This window comes from Pseudophryne corroboree, chromosome 1 (assembly GCF_028390025.1).
Source record: "Pseudophryne corroboree isolate aPseCor3 chromosome 1, aPseCor3.hap2, whole genome shotgun sequence".
Lineage (NCBI taxonomy): Eukaryota > Metazoa > Chordata > Amphibia > Anura > Myobatrachidae > Pseudophryne > Pseudophryne corroboree.
This window is the reverse complement of record NC_086444.1, coordinates 25,161,538-25,172,572: the sequence shown is the minus strand read 5'-3', so window position 1 is coordinate 25,172,572 and position 11,035 is coordinate 25,161,538.

Here is an 11,035-nt window from a genome sequence, read left to right as displayed (position 1 = left end):
TGCCCACTCCGCTCTGCGAATGACTGTCTCCTCTTCTCCTCCCTCCTCCCTACACCTCCAGCCTTATACCCACACACACTCCCTCCTGCCCACTCCGCTCTGCCAATGACTGTCTCCTCTTCTCCTCCCTCCTCCCTACACCTCCAGCCTTATACCCACACACACTCCCTCCTGCCCACTCCGCTCTGCCAATGACTGTCTCCTCTTCTCCTTCCTATACCTCCAGCCTCATACCCACATACACTCCCTCCTGCCCACTCCACTCTGCCAATGACTGTCTCCTCTTCTCCTCCCTACACCTCCAGCCTCATACCCACATACACTCCCTCCTGCCCACTCCGCTCTGCCAATGACTGTCTCCTCTTCTCCTTCCTACACCTCCAGCCTTATACCCACACAAATTCCCTCCTGCCCACTCCGCTCTGCCAATGACTGTCTCCTCTTCTCTTCCCTACTCATCCAGCCTCATACCCACATACACTCCCTCCTGCCCACTCCGCTCTGCCAATGACTGTCTCCTCTTCTCCTTCCTATACCTCCAGCCTCATACTCACATACACTCCCTCCTGCCCACTCCACTCTGCCAATGACTGTCTCCTCTTCTCCTCCCTACACCTCCAGCCTCATACCCACATACACTCCCTCCTGCCCACTCCGCTCTGCCAATGACTGTCTCCTCTTCTCCTTCCTACACCTCCAGCCTTATACCCACACAAATTCCCTCCTGCCCACTCCGCTCTGCCAATGACTGTCTCCTCTTCTCTTCCCTACACATCCAGCCTCATACCCACATACACTCCCTCCTGCCCACTCCGCTCTGCCAATGACTGTCTCCTCTTCTCCTCCCTACACCTCCAGCCTCATACCCACATACACTCCCTCCTGCCCACTCCGCTCTGCCAATGACTGTCTCCTCTTCTCCTTCCTATACCTCCAGCCTCATACCCACATACACTCCCTCCTGCCCACTCCGCTCTGCCAATGACTGTCTCCTCTTCTCCTTCCTACACCTCCAGCCTTATACCCACACAAATTCCCTCCTGCCCACTCCGCTCTGCCAATGACTGTCTCCTCTTCTCTTCCCTACACATCCAGCCTCATACCCACATACACTCCCTCCTGCCCACTCCGCTCTGCCAATGACTGTCTCCTCTTCTCCTCCCTACACCTCCAGCCTCATACCCACATACACTCCCTCCTGCCCACTCCGCTCTGCCAATGACTGTCTCCTCTTCTCCTCCCTACACCTCCAGCCTCGTACCCACACACACTCCCTCCTGCCCACTCCGCTCTGCCACCGTCTCCTCTTCTCCTCCCTACACCTCCAGCCTTATACCCACACACACTCCCTCCTGCCCACTCCGCTCTGCGAATGACTGTCTCCTCTTCTCCTCCCTCCTCCCTACACCTCCAGCCTCATACCCACATACACTCCCTCCTGCCCACTCCACTCTGCCAATGACTGTCTCCTCTTCTCCTCCCTACACCTCCAGCCTCATAGCCACATACACTCCCTCCTGCCCACTCCGCTCTGCCAATGACTGTCTCCTCTTCTCCTTCCTATACCTCCAGCCTTATACCCACACAAACTCCCTCCTGCCCACTCCGCTCTGCCAATGACTGTCTCCTCTTCTCCTCCCAATACCTCCAGCCTCATACCCACACACACTCACTCCTGCCCACTCCGCCAATGACTTTATCCTCTTCTCCTTCCTACACCTCCAGCCTTATACCCACACACACTCCCTCCTGCCCACTCCACTCTGCCAATGACTGTCTCCTCTTCTCCTCCCTACACCTCCAGCCTCATAGCCACATACACTCCCTCCTGCCCACTCCGCTCTGCCAATGACTGTCTCCTCTTCTCCTTCCTATACCTCCAGCCTTATACCCACACAAACTCCCTCCTGCCCACTCCGCTCTGCCAATGACTGTCTCCTCTTCTCCTCCCAATACCTCCAGCCTCATACCCACACACACTCCCTCCTGCCCACTCCGCCAATGACTTTATCCTCTTCTCCTTCCTACACCTCCAGCCTTATACCCACACACACTCCCTCCTGCCCACTTCACTCTGCCAATGACTTTCTCCTCTTCTCCTCGCTACACCTCCAGCCTCGTACCCACATACACTCCCTCCTGCCCACTCCGCTCTGCCAATGACTTTCTCCTCTTCTCCTTCCTACATCTCCAGCCTCATACCCACATACACTCCCTCCTGCCCACTCCACTCTACTAATGACTGTCTCCTCTTCTCCTCCCTACACCTCCAGCCTCATACCCACACACACTCCCTCCTGCCCACTCCGCTCTGCCACTGTCTCCTCTTCTCCTTCCTACACCTCCAGCCTCATACCCACACACACTCCCTCCTGCCCACTCTGCTCTGCCAATGACTTTCTCCTCTTCTCCTCCCTACACCTCCAGCCTCGTACCCACATACACTCCCTCCTGCCCACTCCGCTGTTCCAATGACTGTCTCCTCTTCTCCTCCCAATACCTCCAGCCTCATACCCACATACACTCCCTCCTGCCCACTCCGCTCTGCCAATGACTGTCTCTTCTCCTCCCTACACCTCCAGCCTTATACCCACACACACTCCCTCCTGCCCACTCCACTCTGCCAATGCACGTCTCCTCTTGTCCTCATTGATCACCTCTTTCCACCATCAGGATTTCTTCCCCGATTCTCTTTCCACCCAGTTACACAGCCTTTAAACCTACCCTTAAATCCAATCTCTTTATTAAAACTTGTGACCCCTCGTCATGACTCTCTAGTCTCTGGTGCAGTGGCGTCACAAGGCGGGTGCGGGGGGTGTGCGGCCCGCACCCGGGTGTGACGCCTGGAGGAGGGTGACACCAAATGTCAGCTCCTCCGCACTGACAGGAACCAGGTGCTGCAGTGAGAAAGTCTCCTACAGCACCCGGCTCCTGTCATAGAAGAGGAGCCGACAGCGGACGGAGACTGGCTCTGGGGGAAGCCCCGTATCTCCGGAGATGCTGGGCACGCCCCCAGAGTGACGATTCCGGGATCCCCGTGAAGCCACGCCCCATAAGTACAAGGCCACACCCCTTTCTTGCCACGATCGCGGCAGGAGATCAGGGGCGCGCACCGGGTGTCACCACACCGGGTGACGCCTCTGCTCTGGTGTACTTCATCTTAGCTTAGATATATTTAAGTAAGGAACCATTATCATGTGGCTCCTTGCTGGTTAATCATAGATCTAGATTGGGGAAATGGAGGTGTGAGGTGTGGTGCCTCTGGACTGGCTGAGCTGGATGGCCTTAGTGTGGCATACCTTTACATTCTATTAACACTTTTCACACACTAATTTCTTTAACACTATTTCTCCATTTTAATTACATCTCATTTTTGTATCACTTTCTCTATAGCTGCGGCTTCCTAACACTAATTTATTAACACTATAGTTTTTTCACTGGTATGCTACGCTTGGTTTTTTGGCTTATGCTGGTGTTTTGGGGTGCCACACCCTGCACCTAGATATAGCGCTAGGGACCCCAAATATACAGAGACACCTTGATGCGGCTTTGGGGCTTAGTCATACATTTGCGTAAATATATGTAACTGAGAGCTCTGAATTCTAATATTGTGTGGGATTTACATCTGGTTACTGTTATCATTAAGTGTGCTGGGGGAAACAAAATGCCTTTTTTTTTTATTTCATAGTGGCGCTGGTAGGGTGTGAAATAGGTGAAAGGTAATTATACAAATAACAATATGAATAAAACGTCTTATCTCAGTATGTTGTACGTATCCAACCAAGTTTAGGAATATGTGAAGACATAAAGATCATATTGTAGCTGTTTAACAATAGAAAGTATGAAGTATGTAACCATACATGTACTTTGAGACAATAGTAAAAGATCAAACATTTTTTATTAGATCAATAACATATATAAAAAAAAGCCATAAGCAATTAAATAAAAGTCAAATATCAGTGAAGAAAAATCCAGTAAAAGTAAATCACTGGACAATATAAGAAATAATTTTCATTTCTTTCCCTTCAAAAAAGTCAGACTTTACTAATCTGGGGTCAGGAAGAAGGAATATCAAGTCAGAATGACTCTATTAGCTGTAGTCTGTGAGCTACACTACTTGTGCTCTATGTACTCCGTCCAGTGATACAGTCTTAAGGGCCGTATTCACGGCCTGATTTGGGGAGAGATGTGTGCTGAGCGTGCGGGAGAAGATGGGGGGACGACGCTCATTCTCAGTGGGGAAAATGAGCGACCTGCTAGATTGATCAATCTAGCACCAGCGATAGCTATGCACGGGGCCGCGCATCGCTATCGCTGTGGGGGTATACACGGAGTAATCACTGCTTAAAATCTAAGCAATCTAGTTAGATTGATTAGATTTTAAGCAGCGATCGCTCCGTGAGTACCTCCCTTTAGTGGAAAGCAATTTTAAAATAATCTGATATTTTCTTAATACAACATAAACAACCATTGTTTCAATTGAACCAACCGCAAATAAGAACACAGGGCCTAATTCAGACCTGATCGCAGCAGAAAATTTGTTAGTAGATGGGCAAAACCATGTGCACTGCAGGTGGGGCAAATGTAACATGTGCAGAGAGAGTTCGATTTGAGTGGGTTATATTGTTTCTGTGCATGATAAATACTGGCTGCTTTATTTTTACACTGCAATTTAGATTTAAGTTTGAACACACCCGACCCAAATCTAACTCTCTCTGCACATGTTACATCTGCCCCACCTGCAGTGCACATGGTTTTGCCCATCTGCTAACAAATTTGCGATCAGGTCTGAATTAGGCCAACAAAGCGAAAATCCATACAGCAACGGAAAGAACTATCTCACGTAGTGGCCTGTACGAGAGTGCTTTCTCTCTGTCGCTACTGATCCTCTTCTCAGTGGTGAATTTCCCATGAGGCACGTGCCTAGGGGCGGGCATTGTTTGGGGGTGGCACTTGGATGCTTGTGTTGGTGACGTCAGCCCAATAAGTACCAGTAACTGCAAAACATTTCCACTGTTCTGTACCATATGCCATCCTGAATGGAGTGTAAACGGGTAGAACTTGCACATACTGCCCCAGTAAGATCTGCGTTTAAGTTGCCGGCTGTCAGGAACTCGGCAGTCGGAATACAGATACCGGAATCCCGACACTTGTCAAAATGCAGACGGCGGAATTCCAACCGGGTCAGGAGACCAACAACGGAATCCCAATAGCCGACATCCTGAATGGAAATATATTGGGCTGGTTTGTGTTAGGGTGGGGTGGAGGTTAGGATTAGGTGCATCCTAAAGGGGGTTAGGGATAGGCTGGGGGGGAGGGGGTGTTAGGCACTACCGCGGGGAGGTTAGGGTTAGGCACTAAGGGAGGAGGTTAGGGTTAGGCACTAAGGGAGGTGGTTAGGGTTAGGCACTAAGGGAGGAGGTTAGGGTTAGGCACTAAGGGAGGAGGTTAGGGTTAGGCACTAAGGGAGGTGGTTAGGGTTAGGCACTAAGGGAGGAGGTTAGGGTTAGGCACTAAGGGAGGAGGTTAGGCACTAAGGGAGGAGGTTAGGGTTAGGCACTAAGGGAGGAGGTTAGGCACTAAGGGAGGAGGTTAGGGTTAGGCACTAAGGGAGGAGTTTAAGTCTAAGCACTAAGGGCGGAGGTTAGGATTAGGCACTAAGGGGGGAGGGTAGTGTTAGGCATTAAGGGAGGAGGTTAGGGTTAGGCTGCCGGGAGGGGGGAGGTTAGGGTTAGGCACTAAGGGAGGAGGTTAGGCAGTAAGGGAGAGGTTAGGGTTAGGCAGTAAGGGAGGAGGTTAGGGTTAGGCAGCAAGGGAGGAGGTTAGAGTTAGGCTGCCGGAAGGGAGGAGGTTAGGGTTAGGCTGCCGGAAGGGAGGAGGTTAGGGTTAGGCTGCCGGAAGGGAGGAGGTTAGGGTTAGGCTGCCGGAAGGGAGGAGGTTAGGGTTAGGCTGCCGGAAGGGAGGTGTAGTATCTATGAAGATACTTTATGTGCATTAGATGGATGAGTTAGTGTACCTTTAAGAATCTTGCCGTACAGATGAACATGTGATCAGGAAGTAGAAGGGAGATACAGCATGATTCATGTACATCAAGATAGAACAGGAGGGTTAGAGGGTAGGGGAGAGGGGGAACATACTTACCTCGTTTTCATACTTAAGTAGTTGGTGAATTTGTGGCCCAACAAAGATTCCTTTCTTAACTTCAGCATCACTCAGAAGTGGACGTTTTTCATACACATAACAAAAATTGTCGGCAATGTTAACACATTTATGTGGTAGCATCCTGGCTCTTGCTGTCAGTTGTAACCACAAAACTCAAACCTATAAAAGGAAAATCACTCATACTAACCTTCACTTGATGCAAGCTATATGCAGACAGGAAACAAAGCGTGGTATACAATGACTCCTGTATTCAGGTGTGCCAACCTAAATATTCTGTAGACGCCAACATTCCCTAGTATTTAACTAAAATACCCCTACAGTATTATCAGAAATTGGCTATATCTTGGAACCGAGAGATAACGGAGAGATTTAAAGGTCATATTCGTTCTTTGCACGTTGAAATTAGAACTACTGTATTTTCACGTCTGAAGCATATTCACTATTGCGCTGGGTCAGTGAGGTCATCCGGCCGTCCAAACTAGTTGGTTCATTTGCAGGCGATGCCCACCATGGGCCATTGAAATGGCAACTGCATTCCAAATCACCACAATGTAACAGCCGCATGGCGGCGTGTACAAAAATACGCAATCCCAGGGTTACGATAAATAAGGCATATCAGAATCAGCTTTATTGGCCAGGTATACTTGCGTATGCTAGGAATTTGTCTTCGGTTTGCTATACAGCAGCCAAGTAAGTAACAGATAAGTGGGGGGGGGGGGGGGGGGGGGGGGGGGGGGGGGGGGGGGGGGGCAAGTAAAGTCACACAGATAGGTATACCGCAGGGACACAAGTGGGTTACATGTACATCTAATCAATGTTCAGGAGTTCAGCAGGCGGACCGCTCCGGGAAAAACTTTTGAGGCTTCTGGTGGACCTGGCAGGGCCCTGTAACGCCTGCCTGAAGGAAGCAAGTTACACATGCTGTGGCCGGGTGTAGCTGGTCCTTTACTATCTTCGTTGCCCACTTTTTAGCTCTGGCCAGGTACAGGTCCTGGACTGAGGAAAGGTCGGCCCCGATGATCTTCTCTGCGGTTCTGACCACCTTTTGGAGCCTGCATCTGTCCCTCGCGCTGGCGGAGCTGTACCTTACGAGTATCGAGGAGCACAGTACCGACTCCACAATCGCGGAGTAGAAGAGGAGCAGAAGCTTCTGTGGGATGTTGAACTTCCTTAGTTGCCTGAGGAAGAACAACCTCTGCTGCGATTTCCCAACAGTGGCGTCAGTGTTGGACCCCCATTTAAGGTCCCGGGAGATTGTGGTCCCTAGAAACTTGAAGGAATCCACTAGCGATACCACACTGTCAGCAATCGTTAGCGGAGGTGCACTAGATGACTTCTTCCTGAAGTCCACTATCATCTCGACAGTTTTGAGGGGGTTGAGCTCAAGGTTGTTGTGGATGCACCACTGGGCCAAGCGGTCTACTTCCCGTCTATAGGCCGATTCGTCCCCGTCCTTGATTAGGCTGATGACGGTGGTGTCATCAGCGAATTTGATGATCTTTACTGATTGCGCCTCTGAGGTACAGTCATTTGTATACAGGGAGAAGAGCAGGGGTGAGAGGACATAGCCCTTAGGGGCCCCTGTACTAATGGACCGCGCTTGAGAGGTGAATTCCCCCGCTTTCACCACCTGTGTCCTATCTGTCAGGAAGTCTACTATCCAGGAAAAGGTAGCTTCTGGGACCCTAAGCGAAGTAATTTGGGGTGGAGGATGCTGGGGACGATTGTATTGAAGGCCGAGGTGAAATCAACAAACAGGACCCTCGCGTAGGTACCGGGAATGTCTAGGTGCTGTAGAATGTAGTGCAGGCCCAGGTTGACTGCATCCTCGACACACCGATTCGATCGATAGGCGAACTGCAGGGGGTCTAGTTGGGGGCCAGTCACATAATAACAATGTAATACTAAAAAGGGGAATATCTGAATGGCGTGTAGGTAAAAATGTATCACGGCTTTGCACGTGAAGTATCACCACACATAAAAACGAGGAATTGAATAAATATAGATTTGCAAAAACTATAAAACAAAAGCAATGATTTACCATGTTTTATGATGCAAGCCCTGAGGTATACCTCACGTTATAATAAGAAAAGAAAAGAAAAACAACTGAGATACATAGAGTGAGACTGTGCATTTATATTGTAGCATGTGGTAATTATGGGATTAATTACAGCAGCTGGCACCAGCCTCTCTCAGCTACTGCACCCAGGATGTAAAGGTTTGGCGCCCATCCCATATAAGAGTCTAGAATTCTCCAGCAGCCTCCAATGGCATACACACTGGTTCCAGCATCTGGGGGCACCAAGAGCCCGTGAGTCAGCAGCTGGGTCTGCGCCGCGCCTGCCATCTGCAGAGCCTGCTAAGACACAGGATCCCCATCACCCGAATTATTAAGACCTCAGAGCGTGTCTTTGTGTTTCTAGGTTGTAAAAATTGAGCAATCTCTCTCTTCAAGTGCTTTTGGCAATCGTTCTAGTGTAACTTGTTACCTCAACCGCTTTATTCCGGTCTCCCTGACCCAATGCCAAGAAGAGCGGAGCAAAAATCTGTCTCACACTCAGCAGTGAGCGATGCAACAGTGTAACTATGCGCAACTGAACGGAAAGTGGATTGGTTTATCATCTGATCAGGAAAATGTGCGGTAATGTTGGTGTGGAGTTGTCTACCCACCCAGTGCAGGGAACACTGTCCATGCCCACAGCCAACGGGGCTGATTCTGTGTTGTGAGCAAAGCAAAACAACTAAGTAACACCTGGACAAATCATGTTGTAATGCAAAGGGGGCACGTACATCTACTTACCGAAGCCCTGTGCGAAACGTGCGTCGGGTGTTTTTAGGGGGTCAGCACTCTGGCATAACCCCTAATATCAGTTGTCGCATCCTCTATTACTCCTAGACGGGATCAGGGAGGACAGAAACCTGCCATAGAGCAGAAGGGATCCCTACCGGATCAGGAATCTGGGGTGGATTGTCAGCTGAAAGTAAACCGAGTAGCAAGTAACTTTGTATCTGGACCAAACCAGGTTGCAATACAAGGGGTGCAAATACTTTTATTTATTTAGTTTCCGCATGCAGGGTAAATACCGTCTGCTTTTGCATGTAGCCCACAAATGTTGGGCAGCATTATTATTACACTGTAATGTAAATCTAGCTTAGGACACTTCCCCTCCCAAATCTACGTAGATCTTTCTGCATATGTTACATCTGCCCCATCTGCTGCACATCCTGGCTATCCCAAGGTGCAAAGTGACTTTGGCCCTCATTCCGAGTTGATTGCTAGCTGCCGATGTTCACTGCGTAGCCATCATTTTAAAAAATGGCAAAACTACGCATGCATATGAGCCGCAATGCGCACACGTGTCGTACGGGTACAAAGAGCATTGTTGTTTTAAACTGCTTCTAGCAACGATTCCATTCGTACAGCTGAACGCAAGGAGATTGACAGGAAGAGGGCGTTTATGGGTGTCAACTGACCGTTTTCTGGGAATGTTTGGAAAAACGCAGGTGTGTTCAGCCGTTTGCAGGGCGGGTGTCTGACGTCAATTCCGGGACCTTCGTCGCAGCAATCATCGCACAGAATAAGTAACTACAGGGCTGGTCTTGTTTTGCACAAAATATGTTTGCAGGCGCTCGGCTGCACAGGCGATCGCACTCTTGCAAAGCGAAAATACACTCCCCCGTGGGCGGCGACTATGCGTTTGCACATCTGCTAAAAGTAGCTAGCGAGCGATCAACTCGGAATGAGGGCCCTTATGTCATAAGAAGCAGATGTGTCCAAATTTTAATATAGAATATATAACAATAGACTCCTACAAATACCTATACTCTCGCATACTCTGAGGACAATATAAGTGTATGAGACTTGTGTTACTCACACCGTATATTGTATGATAAACAAGGCCTAAAGCAGCGATGTACGGAAACCCAAAGATTACGCACATCTTAGATGCCTTCAGATCCGGGCCTCACTGGTTCCAGCAGCGCGATATCGTCGGACATCCTGAGGGTCACTCAGATATCCGATGGTCATGCAGATGATCCGATGATGCGCCCCCGGACACAGCAGCGGAGCACAGAAGCCGGCATGAGGTGCCTGTATACACAAGATGCCTCTTGTGGCTGTAGCACAGATGCACAGGCTCCGTTATAGCGTCTGCCCCATAGTCCGGTGGCTCACGGAATGTGCCAAATAATGGTGAAATCCATTTAATATATATCATTTATTTGCTAATATTAGTCTCAGCCTATATTCATCATTTGATTTTAGATTAGATTTGACGTCAATGTCACACAGTTGAAGTACTCCGGTTACACCATGAAGATCCCGGCATTTAGTGCAATCCATTGGTTACTCTATCAGGACACAGCGATCACCTTCCTTACCTGCTGCATAAACTGAAGTCCAGAGCAAATCCTGTAGGAGGGCCGTTTGCCATCAGTCATTTCAGATACTGCAGCAGCAATACCGGCGCTCCTGTGCGTAACAGACTGATTGCTACAGAAACGTCTGCCGTGTTACTGGGTGCATTTATCTACCCATAGAAACAATGCAATTAAGCTCTGTTCCCCGCCCACTGAAATATATTTCTGCGCACCCTGATTACTGCTAGTCTCTGTGCATTCATTTTATATTTTCTGACTTATTGGGCGGGATGTACTAAAGCCTAAAATGCGATTAAAAGCCCAGAAAAGAACTTTGAGTTTTTTCTGCATTTCCATATGTACCAAGCTCCAGCACACATTCCGGGGCTTGGAGGCGGTGGATTACCCAGTAGAAGCGTATGGCTTCTTTTCGCACTCCGCCGTGAGAGGGATCCAATGAAATTCTCTCCCAGCACCTCCCACGGCTGCCGCATCAGTCTGCGCATGTACA